The sequence below is a fragment of the Dendrobates tinctorius genome, unplaced genomic scaffold (genome assembly GCF_039654945.1).
Source record: "Dendrobates tinctorius isolate UK_male_01 unplaced genomic scaffold, ASM3965494v1 ptg000115l, whole genome shotgun sequence".
Lineage (NCBI taxonomy): Eukaryota > Metazoa > Chordata > Amphibia > Anura > Dendrobatidae > Dendrobates > Dendrobates tinctorius.
The window spans coordinates 610,069-636,017 of NW_027361783.1; positions in this window are offsets into that span (position 1 = coordinate 610,069).

A 25,949-nucleotide genomic window follows, 5' to 3' on the forward strand; every position below is an offset into this window, starting at 1 on the left:
TGTATGCTTTTTGCCTGCAGCTCTGTGAGTGTAACAGAGCTTGCTTCAGTGCACATTGGGTGCAGTTAAACCCTGTGCACATTACCGCCATGTGCTCTGCATCTACTAGCTGCGGTTTTTCCATCCTCCGCACGGTGGACCCCGAGCGGCGAAGGCACTTTATTCATATTTTTTATTTAGTGCCTTCCGCCACTCCTAACATAAGGAGTGTGAAAGTTTTATTGTCCTGTGATAAATGTCTGGTCAGGCTGTAATGTTCAAATGTTCTGAGGAGCGCATTCCGCAGTACGCAAATCTTTTCATGACCAAGCTTGAAAGTGACTTTTTGTCCTCATGTCCCGTCAGGCCTCTGGCCTACTACCGTTACATTTAAAATATTCTAATCATCTGGACGGAGTCTGAGCAACAGCTAAAGATGTACCATGAATTTCATCAATTTCAATCAATTTCATCCCACCATCAACTTAACACTCAACTACTCTTGTACTAAAATTAACTTTTTGGACATCATCATTAAGCTACAGAACAATGAAATAGAGATGTCCCTGTACCACAAGCCAATTGACCGTGCAACATACCTTAAATGGGACACTTTCCATCCAAAACATATAAAAAAACTCTATTGTCTACAGCCAAGCCATCCAATACATTCAGATATGTTCCAAACCAATGGACAGAGACAAACACCTTGGTGGCCTCAGGAATTTTTTTTTTGAACCAGGGCTACCATCCAAGAACAATTGAACACCAGGCTGCAAGAGCCACCAGAATATCAAGGAATCATCTTCGACATTACAATACTAATCAAGAAAGCAACTGGGTACCTCTAGTAGTCACCTACAATCCAAATCTGGAGGTGATAAGGGGAGCTGCATAGAAACTACAACCTTAATTACAAAAAGATGCTTGATTACAATCTATATTTCCAGATCCCCACCTTCTGCCCTCAAATCTAAGAAGCATCATCAGAAGCTCCCTGTCCTCTCCAACAGCTACAGGAAACTTTCACAGCAACCAGAAAAAATGTACAATGCAAAATCTGTCAATTTATAATGACCACGAGCAAGAAAAAGGTCCCCAACTCACATCAGGACTACAAGATCCCACGTACTTTCAGCTGCATCACATCTAATGAAGTGTACTTAACTATATGTACCAAATGTCCAGCTGGGGGTCTGTATGTAGGAGAGACAGGGCAAAAGCTTAGAACAAAGATGAATTCTCATGGCTACACAATATAGAGCTACACGTGAACAAACATTTTTGTATTCCTGATCACAGCATCATGGACATGAAATTACTTGTATTAAAATGTAATTTTAAATCTCAGAGTGATAGAAAAAATTTGGAGTATAAACTTATGACAACCTTTGACACACTCAGTGCAGGAATGAATGTGTCGCATGGATTTATGTATTTCTATATTAACTAAGAAATGTCCTTCTCAGACCATTTGAGGGCATCACAATCATTGAACAGACCTCAATCCCAGGACAATAAAACTTTCACACTCCTTGTCTATGAACTGCTCCAATATTTACGGCCTCAACTGTTTTCTCCCTGTCGCACATCTGTAGTTATTGGTGATGAGCGAATATGCTCATTACTCAAGTTTTCTGAGCATGCTCTGGTGTTATCCGAGTATTTTGGGTGTGCTCGGAGATTTAATTTGTGTCGCCGCAGCTGCATGATTTGCAGCTGCTAGACAGCCTGAATACATGTGAGGATTTCCTAACAAACAGGCAATCCCCACATGAATTCAGGCTGTCCAGCAGCCGCAAATCATGCAGCTACAGAAACAAAATCTCCAAGCACACCCAAAATACTCGGAGAACACCCTAGCATGCTCGGAAAACTCGAGTAACGATCATACTCACTCATCACTAATAGTTATGTCCTCTTGTGCATAAATATGTGACTCTTCAGATTTTATGTTATTCCCTGCCTGATGAAGAGACCTCAGTAGTCTCGAAAGTTTGCTATTTGTTACCATCTTTTCAGTTCAGCCATTAAAAGGTATCAACTACTGAGGACTCTCAATTCGAAATATTTTTCTACTGTATCTACTGGCTAACATGGTACAAAGATATATATTTCTTCTGCATAATATTATCTTTGACTAGGCTATAAGAACTTCTTTAGGGTATGTGCACACATTGCAGATTGCTGTGCGGATTTTTCCGCGTGGAATCGGCTAATTTTGGCAGAATCCTCAGGTTAAAATTTGCGCATTTTCCTGCGGATTTAGTGCGGTTTTTGTGCACATTGTGCATGTGTTTTGGCATGCGTTTTTACACCTGCGGATTCCTATAATGGAATGGGTGTAAAAACGCTATGGAAGCCGCACAAAGAATTGACATGCTGCGGAAAATAAACTACTGCGTTTCTGGGCGGATTTTTCTGCAGCATGTGCACAGCGGGTTTTTTTTTCCACAGGATAACATTGTACTGTAATCTCTTGCGGATCTACAGCGGATCTGCAGGGGCAAATCCGCTGCGGACCCACACAGCAATCCGCAACGTGCACACATACCTTTATAGTTTCTAGCATAAAACAGACCAAAGTATATCTATAAAATTTATAGTACTGAAATTACAATATAGAAACAGAGGAACCTGTAAGGACAAATTTGTGCATAGTACGATACATGCCAAGTCTGAATAGAATTTACTTTTTTTTGTTGTCCTTATTATATTGTAGGCAGTTCTCACCCCCAGCTATAGCCAGGGGTGGCCCTATAATTAGGTACATTAAGCTTGTTGCTTCAGGCAATAGAAGGTAGGAAACTGCTAAACATATGAAAAAATGGAAGTATTTATAGCACATGTAAATATTACTAATACCAAAATCTCAGATTGTGATAATTTCAGATAGACATCTAATGATTTCTTAAGATAATAAATTTAGAAGTTAAAGAAAGAGAAAAAAAAACAGAAAGTAATCATCTATTTGACCATGTGTGACCATTTGACTTGCAGAATCATAAAACTAACAGGCTTAAGGAAATCTGCTAAGTAAGGCCTCTTTCACACTTCAGTTTTTTGCATCAGTCAAGATCCGCCAAAAGGACGGATGGTGGATCCGTTTTAGTACTGATGGCACCCGTCCGGTTTTTTGACGGATCCGACAAATCAAGAATTTTAAAGGAATCGCAGCCTGGAAAAGGAGAGAGAGAGAGAGACGGACATGAACTTTTGGCGGATCCGCAAAAAAAACGGATGCAACGGACGACAATCCGCCAATAATGGAAGTCAAACGGATCCTCAAAAGAAAATTGCGGATCCGTTTTTTTCAAAACCTGGTGGATTGTGACTGATTGTAAAAAAACTGAAGTGTGAAAGAGGCCTAACAAGGGTCCGTCTCATCTTGGTTCTCACCATGTTTGTCTGATGTTTTGTGAGAAATAAAGCTTCAGTTAAAGGGGTATTCTCATGTTAATAAATTGCTTTAGTTAGTTAGACAGCATAACAATAAACAAGTTTGCAGTCTACTTATTTTTTGTATCTGCTGTCATCCTTTTGCTGTGAGAGCTTTTATTTTATGCAGTGTACAGCTTGTTTCCAAAGAGTTTGGCCACAGAGCCTGGTGAGTAGTTTAGTAGTTACAATCCAGGAATACAGTTAACTCCTTAGATTACAGTAAACTTTATCCAACCCATTGATTTCTGTAGAGCAGTTGAATGCTCACTTAACTCTTGGCTCCTGAAATGACTCTTATCACTCCTGCATAATCACAATCCTACTGCCGCTAGCATTGGCAGTTTTAAGAGCAGTTCTTCTAATCACAGCTCTCAATTTCATGAGCCTTGTGCTTGTTCAGAGGCCTCTATACCAATATAGTAGATAGTAAATATAGTGATTAACAGTGTACACTCAGTGGCATTTGGATATTTTTAACATCATGCTCAGGCTATACGAAATTATTAACTTAAAAATTAACGTGCTATGTTTGGTTAAACATTTAACACTGCTATCTGATGGCTGGAAGTGCATCTCTTTGGTCAAGCTTGTGCTGTTAGGTGGTATTGAAGATGTTGCTACCTGCAACCAACTGCATTTCCAGTTTGGGTTTTGTCCGTCTCTTTGCGATGGTGTTTTTTAAAAATAATTGCTCATAGCAGTAATTTGTTCCAAACACACATGAATATTTCAATTGATGCCTCCTCAAAGTAAGAAATTCAATACTGTTCACATAATATTTCAAGAACTCTAGTAGGGCGAAGTTTGCTATATACACACGTGGTTAAAATTGTTGGTAACCCTCGTTTAAAGGGAATCTGTCACCCCCCAGGGCGTTTTTAAGTAAAAGAGCCACCTTCAGCAGCACTAAGGCTGCATTCTGTGAAGGTGGCTCTTATGTTTCTTATCTGTAGGAACGCTGAAATAAAGAGTTTTATAAATTCCCCGCCATACCTCTATTGCGCCAAGGAGGTATGTTTTCTCCCCCTGTGTCAACCGTCTTGCAGTTATCCATCATCTCCCTCTTGCCTCTGTGCGCCGCCTCCTCTGCTCCTCGTTACATGTCCGGCGCCTGCGCTCTGCAAACATTTCTCGGGCATGCGCCGTGCGCGCTGCCCGGGAACTTATATCAGGTCAAGATGTAATGATATGGCGCCTGCGTGGAGCGGTGACCCCAGATCCCGTCCCGCAGTGTGTTATGATGTATTCACACTGCGGGCCTGGGAATCTGGCGCCTGCACAGTGAGGATCTCTGCGCCTGTCCCCAGCTCCCCCCACCTCTTTCCAATGTATTACGGTGGAGGAAATACCCATGATCTGCAAATGAGACCAAGCTTTCTGACACTGGACAGCACATTTCTCTGTAGAATCCATTGATAGTCTTGAGATTTCAATGTACCCTGCACAGATTCTAGATACCCTCTGCCAGATCTAGCAAAGCAGCCCCAGAAAATAACAGAGCCTACTCCATGTTTCACAATAGGAACAGTGTTCTTGTCTTGCTATGCTTAATTTTTCCATCTGTGAACATAGAGCTGATGAGCCTTGCCTAAAAGTTCCATTCTCCCTGAAGCTTTGTGACTTGTCAACATGTAGTTTGGCAAATTCAAGTCTGGCTTTTTTATGATTATTTTTCAACAATGGTGTCCTCCTTGGTCATCTCCCATGATGTTTACTTTGGCTCATACAACGACGGATGTTGTGATCTGACATTGATGTTCCTGGAGCTTGAAGTTCACCTTTAATCGGTTTAGAAGTTTTTCTGGGCTCTTTTGTTACCATTCGTATTATCCGTTTCTTGGATTTGTCATCAATTTTCCTCCTGCGGCCATGTCCAGGGAGTTTGGCCACAGTCCCATGGAGCTTACATTTCTGAATAATATGTGCAACCGTAGTCACAGAAACATCAAGCTGCTTGGAGATGATCTTATAACTTTTACCTTTAACATGTTTGTCTATAATTCTCTTTCTAATCTCGTAAGACAACTCTCTCCTTTACTTCCTCTGGTCCATGTTCAGTGTGATACACACCATGTCAACAAACAGCACAGTGAGTATCTGTAGCCCTCTATACAGGCCCACTCACTGATTCCAAGATTGTAGACACCTGTGATGCTAATTAGTGGACACACCTTGATTTATCACGTCCCTTTTGTTGCCTTATATTCAGGGTACCATCATTTCTGTCCAGGCCTATTTCTTGAATTTTATTTTTTTTAAATTCTGTGGAAGCATGGTTGAAAAGCAATGTCTGACTTTCATCTGTTCATTTTCATAGATTTTTTATTTATTATTACTTTTGTCATTTTCAAGTTGTTTCTATCAACATTGTGGGTTTTTCTGTCATTAAATGAGGGGTACCAACAAATTTGACCACAAGTGTACATCACATAGACTGAGTCGGCTGTATATACTTCACATTGAAGACACTAAGACTGCTGTATATACTGTACATCACATAGGAGACACTGAAATTGCTGTATATACATCACATATTATACATCAAAACTCACTTGCATACATCACATAGGATACATTCAGATTGCTGTGTACACATCACGTAAGATACACTAATATAATGCTGTATGTACTGTACATCATATAGGAGATAACGAGACTGCTGTATATACTTTACATAGGTGACACCGAGATGGCTGTCTACATCGCATAGGATACACAGAGATTGCTGTATATTTATCACATAAATGTAACATCTCTCTGAAGCCAAAGGCTTAAAAAGGCTACCTTGGACAGACTGGCACAAGCCAATCTGACTGGCAAACTCCAGAGAAACCCAGACACTAGACTTACAATGGGGTACAGTGGATTGCTACCTATGAATGAGGTACAGAGAAGGGGTTTATTTTTCCAGTCAGTTTATGCTATATCCCAGTGGCTGGTAATGATGTAGGTTCCAGGGTGTGTTGGGTATTGATTCAAAAGGGCACATGCTGAATGGCAGTGCATACATATCCATTAAATAAGAGAGATGAAGGATAGAGATAGTGGATAATACTAGATGTGGATAAACTGGGTAGCTATGCATTTGTAGGGAGGAGGACCCCCACAGAGTGTCCGGGCCGGAACCAAGGGGACCGCCATCTGAGTTCCTAAGGAAACAGTACCTGGGGAACAGAGGAGGAGAGTGGACTGTTGAGAGTGACAGGACAGCAAGGGGAGGGGCAAGTATAAAAGGTACAGGGAGCACGCAGAAGAGTCAGTTGGTGATAGGTCAGACACGGAACAGGAGACGGTGGGGGCGTGAGAGAACGGGAAGGACACTGACAGTTAAGAGAAGAGACCAGCAGCAGAGGGTAGATACGCAGTGGCCCTCAGGAAAGAGGCTCTGAGTTTACCGACAGGGGACTACCTCTTCACCCCAATCCCGGGTTACGATCTGCCCCCGGTCATGCTCGGCCGTTACCACTGAGCTCGAGCCCTCTGCGGCCTGTCCGCTCCCTCTCCCGGCTGCTGCCATCCCCCTTCAGCCCGCGGTTGCGGCCTGCCCCCTGCCACCCGCGGACGCTGCCGTTTCACTTCAGTCCGTGGTTGCGGCCTATCACCGCTCACAGCCACCTTCACCCCGCTGCAGTCGGCAGTTGGGGCCTGTTCCTCCTCAACAGAGACACTTTGCATACAGCCCCAGGCTGTGCGCGTGGCCAGTAAACCGCCACTCTTGAGCACTGCGACACAACCCTGCTTGGGGACAGGAATCCCATTGAACTCGCTAACAAGCGCAACCCCGCTGCTACAACACGGGGTTACTTCATCTCAGGACTCCATCAGGGCCTGTTGTGCCCCATCTCCTCCTGGGCACTGGAACGCCCGAAGACTACCAAATCTTCAGCAGCTGGGCCCAGCGGCTGCGACGCCAAGGCAGCCTCATCAAAGACGCCACAGCAGCCTCATCAAAGATGCCAGAGCAGCCTCATCAAAGACGCCAAAGTAGCTTCATCAGCAACGCAGCTTCCACAGAGACGCCGAGAGACGTCAGATGGATAAGTGACATTATAGAGCATAAGGACCCGTAGACGGCCATACCGTGGCCCCATAGTAACCGGCCTCTGCCGGGTTAATCGTGTTCTTTTCAAATAGTGTTTGGTTGTACTAAGTCCCTGTGAGGACAACTGTTGTTATCCCTTTTTGGTTGCTTAGTATAGCCCTAGCGGCTTCAAATTATAAAAGTTTGCTTTTCAAAGTTCAACCAGTCTCGCGTCTCGTCACTGCATCCTGCGAGCATGCTGTTACTCACACATTGAGTACTAAGCAAATAGGAAGAAAATGGCAATGAAGGGAAAATGGGGAGTATGTAAAATGGTAATGGTATTCTATAACAGTAGGGATTGTTGTGAAGCAGAGATATATTGACATTACAATATTGCAAAACGATCTGGATAAGATTTCTGAATGGGCAAATGGGTCGCCCTCCCAGGGCTGTGGGATACTCGGTACCGGGCCGGTGTCAGGGGGATGTGTCACAGCAGCGGTGACCCGGTCTGTGGCCCTGAGCGCCCAAGTAATGGGGAAATGTAGTTAATGGAATGGAATAGTTTGTGACGCCACCTGTGGTGTTCGGCAAGGGAGATGTTAAGCCGACGCTGCAGACAGATCCGCTGGGACTGATGGTATGGTGCAGCAAAGATGTAATAGCTCCCCACAGGTGAAGCTATAGTCCCAGGGCAGTGTAGATAGTCCCAGGGCAGTGTAGATGTGGTTGGCAGGGGAGTGTAGCAGTACCGTAAAGGTAGGAAGCAGACAAGACACAGCGGGGTGCAATTTCTGTACCTTTACTTGATAACTGCAGTCCAGGGTCCTGATTACACATGGTAATGGAGCAGGCTAGCTTGGAAGCAACTCAGGGATTCTCTCTCAGCAGACGGACTGTGCAGTCTCCTTCCTAATGCTTGTTTGAATGAAGCACTCCAGTACTAAGTTACTCTGAAGTTCCTCCTGTCAGATGTTCCCAAGAACCTTACTTGCACGGCGGACAGCTGTAGCCTCTCTCGGGGACTACTCTCCTTCTGAGTCCTGGCTCTCTATTCAGTTGCTGTTGTGCCTCAAGTCTTAGATGGGAGTATGGCATTTACAGCCTCCTTCTCCTCTGGTATCTGCTGTAGGACCCTTAGTATCCATACAGCCGTGGAGACCAGGCTCCAGTTCGTGCGCTCTCAAGCTGAGGGAGCTCTCCTTCCTAGCTCAACCTCCAGCTTCTCTCTACACGTCTGCACACTTCACCCTCCGCAGACTCACTGACCACTCCTTCCTCTTGGCCCTCAGAGGGCACCCCTCCCCTTAATCCTGGTTCAGAGTTCCCCCTGCTGGCCTGGAGTGGAACTGTGTTGCATGTATGGATTGACTGCGAGAGAGACCAATCATAGCCTCCAAGCCTGGCATTACCCTCCCCTGGAGGAAGGCAAAGCCACTGTGGCGGCCATACTCCTGGGGGCGCCACACAAACACTTGGCAAATGAGGTTTAATGTAGATAATTGTAGAGTTATGCGTATAGAACAGAGTAATCCTATAGCTGCATATCAGAGGCGTAGCTAGGGTTTTGGTTCGGGGGGTGAAACATCTGAGTGGGCCCCTAACCAGGTAAATTTGATTACAACTCGGTGACGCACCCTAGTAGTGGATGTAGGAGATGACTGCGCTATTACTGAAAATAATCTCTATATAAAGACCAACGTGGATATTACCACCATATGTTCAGGAGTAAATACCAGTCCTACAAAATATATAAGTGATTACTGCACAGTTACAGTTGGTGACTTACCCCTGACGTTCTTTCTGATGGAATCATTCACTTTTCACATCTTTTCCATCTGGCCCAGACCGACAATGACAGCGTCCCCAGCCAGGACTCGGCTACAGAGAATACAACAAAGACACGTTTCACTTCTCATATTCCAGCCCCATCACCATGCATCCCCAACCTGCACAAACCCCTCATCCTGCTGATACCCCAATGCTGAGCCGCTGCTGCCGTGTGTGTCCTTATTACTGCAAAGATACCCCAATGCTGAGCCGCTGCTGCTGTAGTGTCGCTATTACTTCATCTATTGTGTGGTTCTGTGTGCCCTCTAAATTCTAAAGCATCCCTCTATAATATACAGTAGTAATGCCGGGTGCAAGTGCCCTAGAAAACAGTGCCCACATTTTGTCCCCTAGAATGTAATATTGCCCTCTGTGTGCCCCGTTTGACAGTCACAGTAACCTGAGTTCCCCTATAACAATAAGTGCCCACTTTACATTTAATAATGTCCTGAGTCTTCCCCCCTGTACAGCTCCCCTATACACAGTATAATACCCCCTCACTGTATACATACTGACCCTTTAGTATCCCCCAATGATGGCTCCAACACTGTATGATGGCCACCTCACTGTAATCTCCACATTGTATGATCGCCCCTTACTGTAATCTCCACACTGTATGATGGCCCCCTAGATAGCCTCCATATAGTATAATACACCAGATAGTCCTCAATATAGTATATTGCAGCCCCCATAGGCAGACTCTACAGTATAATGCAGCCCCCCCATAGGCAGACTCAATAGTATATTGCAGCCCCAATAAGCAGACTTTAATGTAAGGCAGCACCCCCCCTATAGGCAGACTGTAATAAAAGGCAGCACTCCCTCCATAGGCAGACTGTAATATAAGGCAGCACCCCCCTATAGGCAGACTGTAGTATAAGGCAGCCCCCCATCCCCTATAGGCAGACTGTAATATAAGGCAGCACCCCCACCCTATAGACAGACTGTAGTATAAGGCAGCCCCCCATCCCCTATAGGAAGACTGTAGCAGAAGGCAGCTCCCCCATCCCCTATAGGCAGACTGTAGTAGAAGGCAGCCCCCCCATCCCCTATAAGCAGACTGTAGTATAAGGCAGCCTCCCCATCCCCTATAGGCAGACTGTAGTATAATGCACCCCCATAAAAAAATAAATAAATCCAATACTCACCTCTCTTGCTCCAGGCTCCTGCGCCGCTCACTGCTCCCACTCATCTCCTGACAGCGGGCACCGGGCATTGACGTCATTGCACCCGCTGTCAGTGAGAGGGGGATGATGGAAGGTCAGCTGTATCGGCAGCTGAACCTGCGATCGATGACAGATGGGGGGCCCACTGCTGGCACTGGGCCCCCCGCCTGCTGAGGGGCCCATAACGGCCGGGCAGCAGAGCAGGGAGATTGATTCTCCCTGCTCTGCTGCAGAATGTAACTGTATCAGCACACTGCGCACGGCGATACAGTTACAGTAGCGTAGTTCCGGGTGTGCCCCCTCAGAGCTGGGGGCCTGGGGCCACTGCCCCCTCTGCCTCCCGGTAGTTATGATACTGCTGTATATACATTAAATGGGAGTGTGGCGCCCCTGAGGCTCAGTCGCCACAGAGGTACTGCACCTTCTCCTAAGGTGTAGTGCCTCACCAACTACAGTAGGTAAGTTGGGAACTCCTTTCCACACTCCAACACCTGCATCCCACACACAGGATAGTTCAGTAGGTCCGCCTAGCAGCTTCAGGCTGGGGGTAGCAGAGCACCCTGCGTGGACCCCTGCTTCGTAACACGAGATGTGCTGGGAGGTGGGTGGAGTTAGTATAAAAGAGGGGGAAAGTGGCGAATTGTAGGTCAGTCTGACAGAAGGTCAGTCTGGGGTGAGTCCCAGAGAAGTTCAGTTCTGAAGTTAGTTTTGAGTTCAGTTTGAGTTCAGTTTAGAAAGAGTGCTGCAGCTGCCTCAGTGATCTGAGCCAGCTGGCACGGGAAAGAGAAGAGAAGGAGAAAGACGTAGACCTGCAACCTAAGCTTCCATAAGAGGGAGAAGTGATATGAATGGGTCACCGAGGAGGAAAAAATAAACAACAAGCTAAGTCTCAGAAAACCAGAGAAGTTGGTAACTATGCAGATTGCAGATTCCTGAACTTAACCATACAACTAGCAGCAGTCGTGGAGCGTTCCTACGATGGTCCTAGATGCCTTGTCACAACCGGAGAGCTACATAAGCCTAAAGAAGGAAAAGAGGAAAACTAACTGCCCCAGAGCAGACCCCAAAGGAAAGAAAGCCCCACATGTTGTGAGCTCATCTGTTCATTCATCTTTTGTGTCCGAGGATCTCCCTCTTCTGGTGAAGGAAATTAGTGAGGCTAATTTGGATGAAAGAAACCAAACACCTGATCAGGTGGATTGTGACTTGGTAACGGGAACTACAGACTGGACATAAGGCAGCCGACGCCCTTCTGAGTCGCTGGTGATTTCTCTGCTGGATTCTTGGAGACCAGTCTGATTCCTGCTTCCCAAAGATAAGTTTTTGCTCTGCTATTTAACTTATTAGTTTTGGTTTTGTTTACCTTGTTTTTTGAGTTCAGTCATCCCCGGCCGGGGGTGTGCTGGATTCTTTTTCCTTGATCAGTGTTCTCTTTTGCTCTGCTTCCAAAATATTCTGAGTGCTGATATAGGGGTTGAAGTCTAGTGACTTCAGGGTCCTTTTTGCTTATCAGTTGTGTTGGTAATATTTTTAGCAGGGTTTTCTCGGATTGCAGACAGCAGCTTTTCTGTCCTGTCCTTTTTAGTTAGCTTGGGCCCCATCGTTTGCTCAACCTATCTTTCTATCTGTGTTAGTGTTTTCATCTTGCTTCACCGTCATTATATGTTGGGGGCTGCCTATTGCTTTGGGGTCTGCTCTGGGGCAGTCAGTTTTTCCCTTTTCTCTATTTAGGCTTATTTAGATCTCCAGCTGTGACGAGGTGTCTAGGATCACCGTAGGAACACTCCACGGCTACTGCTAGTCGTGTGATAGGATCAGGGGTCTGCAATCCGCTAGTTTCCAACCTCTCTGATTTTCTGGGTTGAGCTTGTGTTTTGTTTTTTCCTCCTCGGTGACTAAATCATAACAGAATCACCAGCCATACCGCAGATTCTAGGGTACTCAAAAGCAGGAAGGAATTGTTTAAAAAAAAAAAAGGGAAAAAAAAAAAGGTGTCAGAATTTTTTTTTTGTGTATATTTTTTTCTCTTTTTCTCTGAGGCCGTAGGAGGAATATATTTTTTTTTCTGATGGAGTTTAAGCAATTGTCTGATCGTGTGGAGCAGCTTGCTGCTGAAGTGCGAGCAATTTCCGCCTATCTTGCTCATTCACACGCTGCTGAACCAAAAATCCCCACTCCTGATGTGTTTTTTGGGGATCGGTCTAAATTTTTGAATTTTAAGAATAATTGTAAATTATTTCTTGCCTTGAAGCCTAACTCATCGGGGAGCTCTGCAAAGCAGGTTAAAATTGTCATCTCCTTGCTGCGCAGCGATCCCCACGATTGGGCGTTTTCTTTAGTACCAGATGATCCTATTCTAGCTAATGTGGACGCATTTTTTCAGGCCTTGGGGTTGTTGTATGATGAACCTAATGCTATTGATCAAGCTGAAAAGACCCTGTTGGCATTGAGCCAGGGTCAAGATTCTGCAGAACTGTACTGTCAAAAATTCCAAAAGTGGGCGGTCCTCACCACTTGGAATGATGGTGCCTTGGCAGCTCTCTTTCGGAAGGGTTTGTCGGAAACTGTAAAGGATACTATGGTGGGATTTCCTGTTCCCTCTGGTCTTGACAATTCTATGTCATTAGCCATTCAGGTTGATCGGCGTTTACGTGAACGTAAAATTATACGGGAAACGCTGCCACCTGTTGAACAAATGTCTGAACCTATGCAATGTGATAGAGTTTTGTCTAGGGCACAACGTCAGGAGTTTAGAAAATGTAATAAGCTATGTTTTTTCTGTGGAGATGCCTCTCACATTATTTCTGTCTGCCCTAAACGAGAGAAACGTTTTGCACACACATTTGCTGTAGGTGGTGTACAACCTAAGTTTCTTCTGGCAATTACTCTGATCTGCTCCCTGTCCACATTTTCTGCTAAAGCCTTTGTGGATTCAGGAGCGGCCTTGAACCTAATGGATTTAGATTTTGCTAAACGTTGTGGTTTCCCTATGACACTCCTGCGGACGCCTATTCCTTTGAGGGGTATTGATGCTACTCCTTTGGCGAAGAATAAACCTCAGTTTTGGACCCAGGTGGTAATGCGGGTCGCCCCAGACCATCAACAAAATTGCCGATTTTTGGTGTTGCATAATTTGCATGATACCATCGTGCTGGGGTTCCCCTGGTGGCAAATCCATAACCCAGTTTTGGATTGGAAATCTGTGTCTGTGGTGAGTTGGGGTTGTCGGTTTGCTCTTAGTGACACTCCTGTTTTCTCCACCTCTCCCCAGTCGCATGAGGTTCCTGACTATTTGGCTGATTTTTATGATGTGTTTAGTGGGAGTAAGTCTGCGTCTTTGCCTCCTCATAGGAGTTATGACTGTGCAATTGAGCTAAGTCCGGGGTGTAAATTTCCCAAGGGTCGACTTTTTAATTTATCTGTACCCGAACATGAGGATATGCATTTTTATATTAAGGAGTCATTGGAGAATGGTCATATTAGACCATCCTCTTCACCCTTGGGTGCTGGGTTTTTTTTGTGGCCAAGAAGGATGGTTCATTAAGGCCATGTATTGACTATCGCTTCCTTAACAAAATTACTGTTAAATATCAGTATCCGTTACCCCTGATTTCTGACCTATTTTCTAGAGTTGAAGGTGCTTGCTGGTTTACCAAGCTTGACCTCAGGGGGGCGTATAATCTTATTCGCATTAAGCATGGGGATGAATGGAAGACAGCGTTTAATACTCCGGAGGGACATTTTGAGTACCTGGTGATGCCTTTTGGGCTCACTAACGCCCCTTCTGTCTTCCAGTGCTTCATAAATGATATTTTCCGGGACTTTGTGGATAAGTTTCTGATCATCTATTTGGATGATATTTTGATCTTTTCCAGGGATTGGGACTCTCATGTGGAACATGTTCAGACTGTGTTCCGGATTTTGAGGGAAAACTCCCTGTATGTTAAGGGATCGAAATGTCTTTTTGGTGTACAGAGGATTTCATTTTTGGGATTTATTTTGTCTCCGTCAACTATTGAAATGGACCCGGCCAAGGTACAGGCCATTTATGATTGGGTGCAGCCCACTTCTTTGAAGGCTCTCCGGAAGTTTTTGGGTTTTGCTAATTTTTATCGTAAGTTTATAGCCAATTTTTCTGTAATTATCAAACCATTGACTGATTTGACTAAGAAGGGCGCTGATTTGCTGAACTGGTCTCCAGAGGCTGTTTCTTCTTTTCAGGAGCTGAAGCAGAGGTTCACTTCTTCTCCGGTTTTGCGACAACCCGATGTCTCTCTTCCATTTCAGGTGGAGGTGGATGCTTCAGAGACTGGTGCAGGAGCTGTTTTGTCCCAAAAAGATCCTGTAACATCTAAAATGAACCCCTGTGCCTTCTTTTCCCGAAAGTTCTCTCCTTCGGAACGCAACTATGATGTGGGGAATCGAGAACTGTTGGCCATGAAGTGGGCATTTGAGGAGGGAAGACATTGGTTGGAGGGAGCTAGACATCAAGTTGTGGTCCTCACTGACCACAAGAATTTGATCTACCTTGAGTCGACTAAACTCTTGAATCCGAGACAGGCCAGGTGGGCCTTGTTTTTCACACGTTTTGATTTTGTGGTCTCCTTTCTTCCGGTCACTAAGAACGTTAAGGCTGATGCCCTCTCTAGGAGTTTTTTGGCCGATTCTCCTATTGTGACCAAGCCTGCTACCATCTTGGGTGAGGGGGTGGTTCTTTCTGCCATCTCGCCTGATTTCAGACTCGCTCTGGAGAAGTTTCAGGAGGATAAGCCTGAGCGTTGTCCCAGTGGTAGGTTATATGTTCCTGACCAGTGGAGGAGGAAAGTGATGTCTGAGGTTCATTCCAGGTATTTTTTGTACTAGAGATTTGGTGAGTCGGTCTTTTTGGTGGCCTGCCTTGTCTCGTGATGTCAGAAATTTTGTGCAGTCCTGTGGGACTTGCTCCCGATCTAAGCCTTGTTCTCGTTCTAGTGGGTTGTTGATGCCTTTGCCGGTGCCCAGGAGGCCATGGACCCATATTTCAATGGATTTTATTTCTGATCTGCCTGTTTATCAGAGGTTGACTGTTATCTGGGTGATTTGTGATAGATTCTCTAAGATGGTCCATCTTGTACCACTCCTTAAGTTGCCATCTTCCTCAGAGTTGGTGCCCTTGTTTTGCAACAGGTGGTTCACTTGCACGGGATTCCTGAGAACATTGTATCGGACAGAGGAGTTCAGTTTGTCTCTAGATTCTGGAGGACCTTTTGTTCCAAGTTGGGAATTCAGTTGTCCTTCTCCTCTGCATTTCATCCTCAGACCAATGGGCAGACGGAGAGAACAAACCAGACTTTGGAGGCTTATTTGAGATGTTTTATATCTGCTGATCAGGATGATTGGGTCTCATTTTTACCCTTGGCCGAATTTGCTTTAAATAATAGAGCTAGTTCTGCCACTTTGATGTCACCCTTTTTCTGTAACTTTGGGTTTCATCCTCGATTTTCTTCAGGGCAGGTGGAGTCTTCTGCCTGTCCAGGGGTTGACACTGTGGTGGAAAGAATGCAGCAGATTTGGGACCAAATGGTGGATAAGTTGTCTCTTTCCCAGGAAAAGGCCCAGCGGTTTTCTAACCGGCATAGGACCATTGGTCCCCGGTTTAAGGTGGGTGATATGGTCTGGTTGTCATCAAAGAATATCTCTATGAAAGTGGCTTCTCCAAAGTTTAAACCTAGATTTATTGGACCTTACAAGATTTTGGAGATTATTAATCCGGTCTCTTTTCAGTTGGCTCTTCCTGTCACATTTAAGATTCATAATGTGTTTCATAAGACCTTGTTGAAGAGGTTTGTTGAACCAGTGGTTCCTATGGCGGCACCTCCTGACCCTGTGTTGGTTGAAGGTAACATGGAATATGAGGTAGAGAAGATACTGGATTCCCGTCTGGCTAGACGGAGACTCCAGTATTTGGTTAAGTGGAAGGGTTATGGTCAGGAGGATAATTCCTGGGTCTCTGCCTCTGATACTCATGCCGAAAGATTGGTGCTTGCTTTTCATCGGGCTCATCCTGATCGGCCTGTTGGCTTGGATGAGGGTTCGGTGACCCCTCCTCAAGGGGGAGGTACTGTTGTGAGCTCATCTGTTCATTCATCTTTTGTGTCCGAGGATCTCCCTCTTCTGGTGAAGGAAGGTAGTGAGGCTAATTTGGATGAAAGAAACCAAACACCTGATCAGAGGGATTGTGACTGGGTAGCGGGAACTACAGACTGGACATAAGGCAGCCGACGCCCTTCTGAGTCGCTGGTGATTTCTCTGCTGGATTCTTGGAGACCAGTCTGATTCCTGCTTCCCAAAGATAAGTTTTTGCTCTGCTATTGAACTTATTAGATTTGGTTTTGTTTACCTTGTTTTTTGAGTTCAGCCATCCCCGGCTGGGGGTGTGCTGGATTCTTCTTCCTTGATCAGTGTTCTCTTTTGCTCTGCTTCCAGAATATTCTGAGTGCTGATATAGGGGTTGAAGTCTAGTGACTTCAGGGTCCTTTTTGCTTATCAGTTGTGTTGGTAATATTTTTAGCAGGGTTTTCTCGGATTGCAGACAGCAGCTTTTCTGTCCTGTCCTTTTTAGTTAGCTTGGGCCCCATCGTTTGCTCAACCTATCTTTCTATCTGTGTTAGTGTTTTCATCTTGCTTCACCGTCATTATATATTGGGGGCTGCCTATTGCTTTGGGGTCTGCTCTGGGGCAGTCAGTTTTTCCCTTTTCTCTATTTAGGCTTATTTAGATCTCCGGCTGTGACGAGGTGTCTAGGATCACCGTAGGAACACGCCACGGCTACTGCTAGTTGTGTGATAGGATCAGGGGTCTGCAATCCGCTAGTTTCCAACCTCTCTGATTTTCTGGGCTGAGCTTGTGTTTTGTCTTTTCCTCCTCAGTGACTCAATCATAACACCCCCACATGTATTGACGGTGAAACAAGATGAAATTACAAACAAAGGAAGGAATATAGGCTGAGCAAATGATGGGGCCCGGCTAACTAAAAAGGACAGGAAAGGAAAGACACTGTCTGCAATCTGCCAAAAAAACCTACAAAAATATTGTCCAACACTTCTGATAGCAAAATTTACCCTGAAGTCACTAGACTTCTAAACCTATATCAGCACTCTGAAATATTCTGAGACAGAGCAAAAAAGAGGCCAATCTAATAAGGAACAAAAAGCAGATTGGCAAATACTGATTAATAGGAGTGGAAATTCAGCATTGGCCCAGCAGGGGCAAGCTGATTACACAAAAAACTGAATTGACCAACAAGTGCAAGTGTGAACATTAGCAAAAAACAAACTTAACTTGAGAAGACTGGAAGAGAGCTGAAGTCCAGGACCTGAGAAGCAGACTGAATCACCAGCACCCGGATAGGGCGTCGGCTGTCTTATATCCAGTCTGATACTCCAGAGATCCAATCGTTATCTTCCTCATCAGATGGCAGATCACTACCACTTAAACCAACAGCACTACCTCCTGTCACCACCAGAGGGAGAACGGAAGGGGAACTCTCAACTGGTGGAGCAGAAAATGAGTTCATGACAGTACCCCCCCTTGAGGAGGGGTCACCAAACCCTCATCCATGCCACCAGGCCGATCAGGATGGGCCCGGTGAAAAGCACAAACCAATTTATTGGCTTGAATATCAGAGGCAGAGACCCAAGAATTATCCTCCTGGCTATAACCCTTCCATTTGACCAAATACTGGAGTCTCCGTCTAACCAAACGAGAATCCAATATTTTCTCTACCTCATATTCCACATTGCCTTTAACCAATACAGGATCAGTAGGTGCCGCCACAGGAACTACTGGCTCAACAAACCTCTTCAACAGTGACTTGTGAAATACGTTATGGATTTTGAACGTAACTGGAAGAGCCAATCGAAAAGAAACAGGATTAAGAATCTCCAAAATCTTAAAAGGTCCAATAAATCTTGGCTTAAATTTTGGAGATGCAACCCTCATAGGAATATTCTTAGATGACAACCAAACCATATCACCCACTTTAAACCGGGGACCAATGGTCCTACGCCGGTTGGAAAAACGCTGGGCCTTTTCCTGAGAGAGTGACAACTTATCCACCACTTGGTCCCATATCTGCTGTATTCTCACAACCACAGTGTCCACACCTGGGCAGGACGAAGATTCCACATACCCTGAAGAGAATCGAGGATGAAACCCAAAATTACAGAAAAAGGGTGACATCAGAGTGGCAGAACTAGCTCTATTGTTCAGCGCAAATTCGGCCAAGGGCAAAAATGAGACCCAATCATCTTGATCAGCAGATATAAAACATCTTAAATAAGACTCCAGGGTCTGGTTTGTTCTCTCAGTCTGCCCATTGGTCTGGGGATGAAACGCGGAGGAGAAGGATAACTGAATTCCCAGATTGGAACAAAAGGCTTTCCAGAATCTGGAAACAAACTGGACCCCTCTATCGGACACAATGTTATCAGGAATCCCGTGTAACCGAACCACCTGTTGTAAAAACAAGGGCACCAACTCAGCGGAAGAAGGCAACTTTGGGAGTGGTACAAGATGGACCATCTTCGAAAATCTATCACAAATCACCCAGATAACAGTCATTCTCTGAGAGACAGGAAGATCAGAAATAAAATCCATTGAGATATGGGTCCATGGCTTCTTGGGCACCGGCAGGGGCATCAGGAACCCACTAGAACGAGAACAGGGTTTAGACTGAGAACAAGTCCCACAGGACTGTACAAAATTCCTGACATCACGAGATAAGGCAGGCCACCAAAACGACCGACTCACCAAATCTCTGGTACCAAAAATACCCTGATGACCAGCCAATGCGGAGCAATGGACTTCAGACATCACTCTCTTTCTCCACTAGTCAGGAACATACAATCTTCCCATAGGGTAATGCTCAGGATTATCCTCCTGAAATTCCTCCAGGGCGCGTCTCAAATCGGGCGAAATGGCAGAAAGAACTACCCCCTCACCTAGGATAGTAGTAGGCTCGGTCACATTAAGAGAATCAGCAAAGAAACTCCTAGAAAGGATGTCTGCCTTAACATTCTTAGTGCCCGGAAGAAAAGAGACCACAAAATTAAAACGCGCGAAAAACAAGGCCAATCTAGCCTGTCTAGGATTCAAGCGTTTGGCCGACTCCAGATAAATCAGATTCTTGTGATCGGTGAGGACCACAAATTGATGTCTAGGTCCCTCCAGCCAATGTCTCCACTCCTAAAATACCCATTTCATGGCCAACAATTCCCGATTCCCCACGTCATAGTTGCGTGCAGATGGGGAAAATTTTCGAGAAAAGAAGGCACAGGGATTCATCTTAGAGGTCACAGGGTCTTTTTGGGACAACACAGCTCCTGCACCAATCTCAGAAGCGTCCACCTCCACTTGAAATGGAAGTGAGACATCAGGTTGCCGTAAAACTGGAGCTGAAGTAAATCTCCGCTTAAGCTCCTGAAATGCTGAGACAGCCTCAGGAGACCAATTCAGCACATCAGCTCCCTTCTTGGTCAGATCAGTCAGTGGTTTGACAATACTAGAAAAATTACCTATAAATTTACAATAGAAATTAGAAAAACCCAAAAACTTCTAGAGAGCCTTCAAAGAAGTAGGCTGAAACCAATCATAAATGGCCTGTACCTTGGCCGGGTCAATTTCAATAGTCGATGGAGACAAGATAAATCCCAAAAATGAAATCCTCTGTACACCAAAGAGGCACTTCGATCCCTTAACAAACAGGGAATTCTCCCTCAAAATCCGGAACACAGTCCGGACATGTTCCACATGGGAATCCCAATCACTAGAAAAGACCAAAATATCATCCAGATAGATGATCAAAAACTTATCCACAAAGTCTCGGAAAATATCATTCATAAAGGACTGGAAGACAGAAGGGGCATTAGAGAGCCCAAAAGGCATCACCAGGTACTCAAAATGTCCCTCCGGAGTATTAAACGCCGTCTTCCATTCATCCCCGTGCTTGATGCGAATAAGATTATACGCCCCCCTGAGGTCAAGCTTAGTAAACCAGCAGGCACTCTTAACTCTGGAGAATAAAACAGACATCAGAGGTAACGGGTACTGATATTTAACCGTCATCTTGTTAAGGAAACGATAATCAATACACGGTCTTAGGCTACTTTCACACATCAGGTTTTCGGCGTCAGGCGCGATCCGGCGTCGTGCCGGAATGCCGGATCCGGCAAATGTTTTGTAAAACCTGAAGTGCCGGATCCGGTTTTCTGCCGGATCCGTCTTGTTCTTGACAGACAAAACCGGATCCGTCTCATCCGGTTCATCCGTTTTTCTATCCGTTTTTCTATCCGTTTTTCGACGGATTACGCCGGATCCGGTTTTTAAAATTGACCCTTGTGGCCTTCCGAACGGGATTGGCTACTGGAAAACTAGATATAGCATGTTCCTACAGCCCTTCTTTGACAGGTTGTAGAGAAGAAAGTGCAGGTTGGAGAGAAGAGCAAGTTACTGGCGAAGATGGATGTTGTCATTGGAAATATTACCACTAGAAGTTCTGTGACGGTTTCAGGGACAATTTTCCACTATACTTTATGTCACCTCAAGGCAGAGTACACTGGGATGACAGAGTGTGAGAGATTTTTGCCCTAAACTTGTGTACCTTCTGGACCAACAGTATATACCTTTGCCAACCAAAGTTGGCTATCTTGTCATGGTCTTACTATTTTTACCTTTAGGCCACAGGTGTGTACCTGGTTGTGTTTTATGCAAAGTATTTCACCTTTTAACAAAAGTTGTGTACATTGGTAGGAAATCACCAACAATAAACACAACTTTTTCGGTGAAATACTTTGCTTCAAACACAACCAGGAACACAACTGTGGCAAAAAGCTAAAATTTACCCACAGTTATACCTGGTTTTGAATACCTTTTTACCTTTGAAATACCCTGTATTTAACCTTTTTTTAAAACATAGTTCGCCGCAGAAAGAAATGACAGACAACCATTGTGAAACGTTAATTTAACTTTTATTTAAATTTTTTTTTTTTTGTAAAATGTTTTTAAAGTGCAAAAAACTTTTTTAATAAAGGTTTTAAACCCAATGGGCATTTTTATTACAAAAAACACACATTACAATTCTGTGTACTGTGGGGTGGAAATACTGCTGGAGGGGCTGCGGGACACTTCGACACTGGGTGTGTGGAGAGAGGACTGGGATCGTGGTGGGGAAGGAACAGTTAGAGGTGAAGGTGTGGAAAAAACTGCAGAATGGGTGGACATGTGGGAAGCAGAAGAGGTGGTGGGTGGTGGAGTGGAGGGTTGGGCAGGGACTGTAGGAGCAGATGATGTTGATGGAAAGTTGTATGGGGAAGGAATTTGGTACGGGGAAGGAGTTTGGTACGGGGCAGGTTGCTGGAAGTGGGGAGATGGCTGGTACTGGGGAGGTTGCTGGTACTGGGCAGGTTGCTGGTATGTAGTAGGAGGGGGAGGATGGAAAGTGGCTGGAGGGGGTGCAGATGTAATAGGAGGGGGAGGATGGAAAGTGGCTGGAGGGGGTGCAGGTGGAGGAACTACAGTGGTGGGAGGTGGAGGTTGGGAGGTAACCTGCTGTAGAGCACCGTGGCACGAATGCATTACATGCATCTGCTGGGTAGGAGATAGTGTTGCCATGCGCTCCACAACAGACCTGAAAAAGGTGTGGTTTGGCGAAGATCTTGCTTCTGAATGCATGGTTTGCAGAAGTGTCTTCACCTCCAGAATGCTGGAGTTGATCTGCTGAAAGCCTGCGGAGATTTGCTCTGACAAGACTTTGAGACAGTTCTGGAAAGATGCATTCAGATGCAATAACTCTTGCGCATAACTCTTTTCCTGACCCCTCTGCCGCTGCCGCCCAGTACCCGCAGGTGTACTAGAGGCGGCAGGGGCAGAAGGGTGGGGTAAAGGGAAAGCGATCTCCTCACCAGCAGCTTCATGTAATGTAGGCGGCCACGATGCTCCTGTGCTGGTGGATGGGACAGATGGGTCGAATGTGTGGGAAGGCTGGGAAGGTGCAGATGTACCGGGGCGGTCGAAGTGTCCCTCGGTGCCGGTCTCCTCAGGGATCGCCTCAGAAGGGTCCAATCGTGCAGGCTCCCGAGTGCTGCTCACCGTGCTGTGGAATAAAGAGAAAAAAAAACAATTAAAATACTGACATGGTATGGCCCTGGCTGAAAAAAAAAAGTTACATCTAACATTTTTTTTCACATGTGGTGTGTAATATTTACCTTCTGGTGAGCATTGTTTCCCGGAGGAACGACAGGGCTTGTGCGTACTTGTACTTGCTCCTGCGTCCTCCAGATCCACTCGGGGCCCGCATCTCTTTATTGAACTCCTTCTTGAAACGATCCCTCACAGACCGCCACCGATTCACAATTCTGTTCCCTGAAACGAGAAAGGAGTGGTTAGTATACAACATCAGTGTTTCACAAACTCCAGTCCTCATGGTCCCCAGGGGTCATGTTTTCAGGATTTCCATAGTAAATAGAAATTCTGAACACATGATCCGTGGGGACCACGAGGACTGGAGTTCGGGAAACACTGGTTTACATCAAGAAACCGTTACTGTATATACTTACGCTCTTTAATCTGGGCCCGAGCTTCGAGGTCCTCCCAGCGGCCCACAAGGAGAGAACAGATTTCCTCCCAGAGTCGTCGGGTAATGATCAGGTCAGCGTGGCGGCGGTCAGCCATATTCCAGAGCGGCTCCCTTTCTCTGACGAGATCGATGAGGCGGTCCACATCAATCCCTCCATCCTCACCGTCAGAGTCGGGAGCACGCTGTGAAGGCTGTTAAAGAAAAAGACAAAAATAACATAATTAGCCTCCACAAAAGAAATGAAATAAAAAGTGCAAAAAAACAAAGCAAAAATATTTATACTTACACGCTGGTGACCGCCGCGTTGCTGTCGCCGACGACCCTGGGAGGCACTGCGAGGACCTCTTGGCCGAGCACCAGATTGGGAAGACTAGAGAAGAAAACAAAAAATGTTATGTCTTTGGATGTAGGCATTTGTTTGCTGTGTGTGGTCTGCAGAACATTGTTTTCTATGTGTTGTGTGTAGTGTGATGTTGTGTTTCTGCGTTTGATGCAAAAAACTTACGAATTGTGAGCCCACTCCAGGTGTCTGTCCACCCCTTCCTTCTTCTTCTGGGAGCTCCTCTTCATCTTGTGATTCCTGTTTTGAAATAAAAGGCAATGAATAGACATATATTACAGAGATGATGGATTTTGGAAATAAAAACTTACCGTCAAACGCTGACGATGCGAGGGAGGGCTCCCAGAAGAAGATGTGCTGTCCTGTTGATGGCCAGACTCCATGGCTGTGGGTATTGCTGCTGCCAGTGATGCCATTTCTGCTGCTGCTGCATCTCTTTGGCGGCTGTTGAATAAAGAGAAACAAAGGGCCAATGAATATCTTGATATTCCATGGCCCTAGTTTGGAGGAATGGGGGATTTGATAATTACCGTCTCTCATCTGCTTCTGGACTCCCCTCCCGTTCAGCATGCTGCTCCATTTGGGGTGGTGCTGATGGTGCTGCTGCTGCAGATGTCTGCTGCCTTCTCCTGCTCCTGGTTCTTGGCTTGGGTGGCATGTTGGGTGTGGCTGAGGGTCCCATTGTCTTGCTTTTATATATCTCCTGTGGGCAGAGCTACTGAGCATGCTCAGACCAAAAAAACCGGATCCGGCCGGATCCGGCGCATTGCGGCGCTCATAGGCTTTCATTGTGTGAAAAAGCCGGACGCGCCGGATCCGGCGGGTACGGCTTTTTCGCCGGAGACAAAAAACGTTACAGTAGACGTTTTTTCCAGACGCCGGATCGCGACACATTGCGACACATTGCCGGATCCGGCGAAAACCGGATGAAACGCATGGCCATCCGGCGCGATCCGGCGCAAATGCAAGTCAATGGGGGGGGGACCGGATCCGGATTTCTGTCAAAAGCGCCGGATCGCGCCTGACGGCGAAAACCTGATGTGTGAAAGAGGCCTTAATGAACCGTCTTTCTTGGCCACAAAAAAAACAGCGCCTAAAGGTGACGAGGATGGTCTAATATGACCCTTCTCCAACGACTCCTTAATATAGGATCGCATAGCATCATGTTCGGGTACCGATAAGTTGAAAAGCCGACCCTTGGGAAATTTACACCCAGGCATCAACTCAATTGCACAGTCATAACTCCTATGAGGAGGCAAAGACGCAGACTTACTCTCACTAAAAACATCAGAGAAATCAGCCAGATAATCAGGAATATCATGAGACTGAGGAGAGGTGGAGAAAACAGGAGCGTCCCTAAGAACACACTGACAACCCCAACTCACCACAGACACAGATTTCCAATCCAAAACTGGGTTAAGAGTTTGCAACCAGGGGAACCCCAGAACAATAGCATCATGCAAATTATGCAGCACCAAAAATTTACACTTTTCTTGGTGGTCTGGGGCAACTCGCATTATCACCTGGGTCCAAAACTGAGGTTTATTCTCCGCCAAAGGAGTGGCATCAATACCCCTCAAAGGAATAGGCGTCTGCAGAGGCGTCATGGACAGACCACAATGTTTAGCAAAGTCCAAATCCATCAGATTCAGAGCTGCTCCTGAATCCACAAAAGCCTTAGTGGAAAATGTGGACAAGGAGCAGATCAGAGTAATTGCCAAAAGGAACTTAGGTTGTATACTGCCCACAGCAAATGTGTGCGCAAAACGTTTCTCTCGTTTAGGGCAGACAGAAATAGTATGAGAGGTGTCTCCACAGAAAAAACACAGCTTATTACGCCTTCTAAACTCCCGACGCTGTGCCCTAGACAAAACCCCATCACATTGCATAGGTTCAGACATTTGTTCAAAAGGTAGCAGCACCTCCCATGTAGTTTTACGTTCATGTAAACGCCGATCAACTTTAATGGCTAATGACATAGAGCCATCCAGACCAGAGGGAACAGGAAATCCCACCATAACATCTTTTACGGTCTCTGACAAACCTTTCCGAAAGAGAGCTGCCAATGGACTATCATTCCATGTAGTAAGGACCGCCCACTTTTGGAATTTTTGTCAGTATAACTCTGCAGGATCCTGACCCTGGTTTAATGCCAACAGGGTTCTCTCAGCTTTATCAACGGCATTAGGTTCATCATACAACAACCCCAAGGCCTGAAAAAATGCATCCACATTAGTCAGAATAGGATTTTCAGGTGTCAGAGAAAAAGCCCAATCTTGGGGATCGCCGCGCAGCAAGGAGATGACAATTTTAACCTGCTGCACAGAGCTCCCCGATGAATTAGGCTTCAAAGCAAGAAATGATTTACAATTATTCTTAAAATTCAGAAATTTAGACCGATCCCCAGAAAACACATCAGGAGTACGAATCTTGGGTTCAGCAGCATGTGACTGAATAAGGTAGGTGGAAATTCCCTGTACTTCAGCAGCAAGCTGCTCCACATGATCAGACAGTTGCTTAATCTCCATTAGGAAAAAAATCCTCCTACGGCCCCAG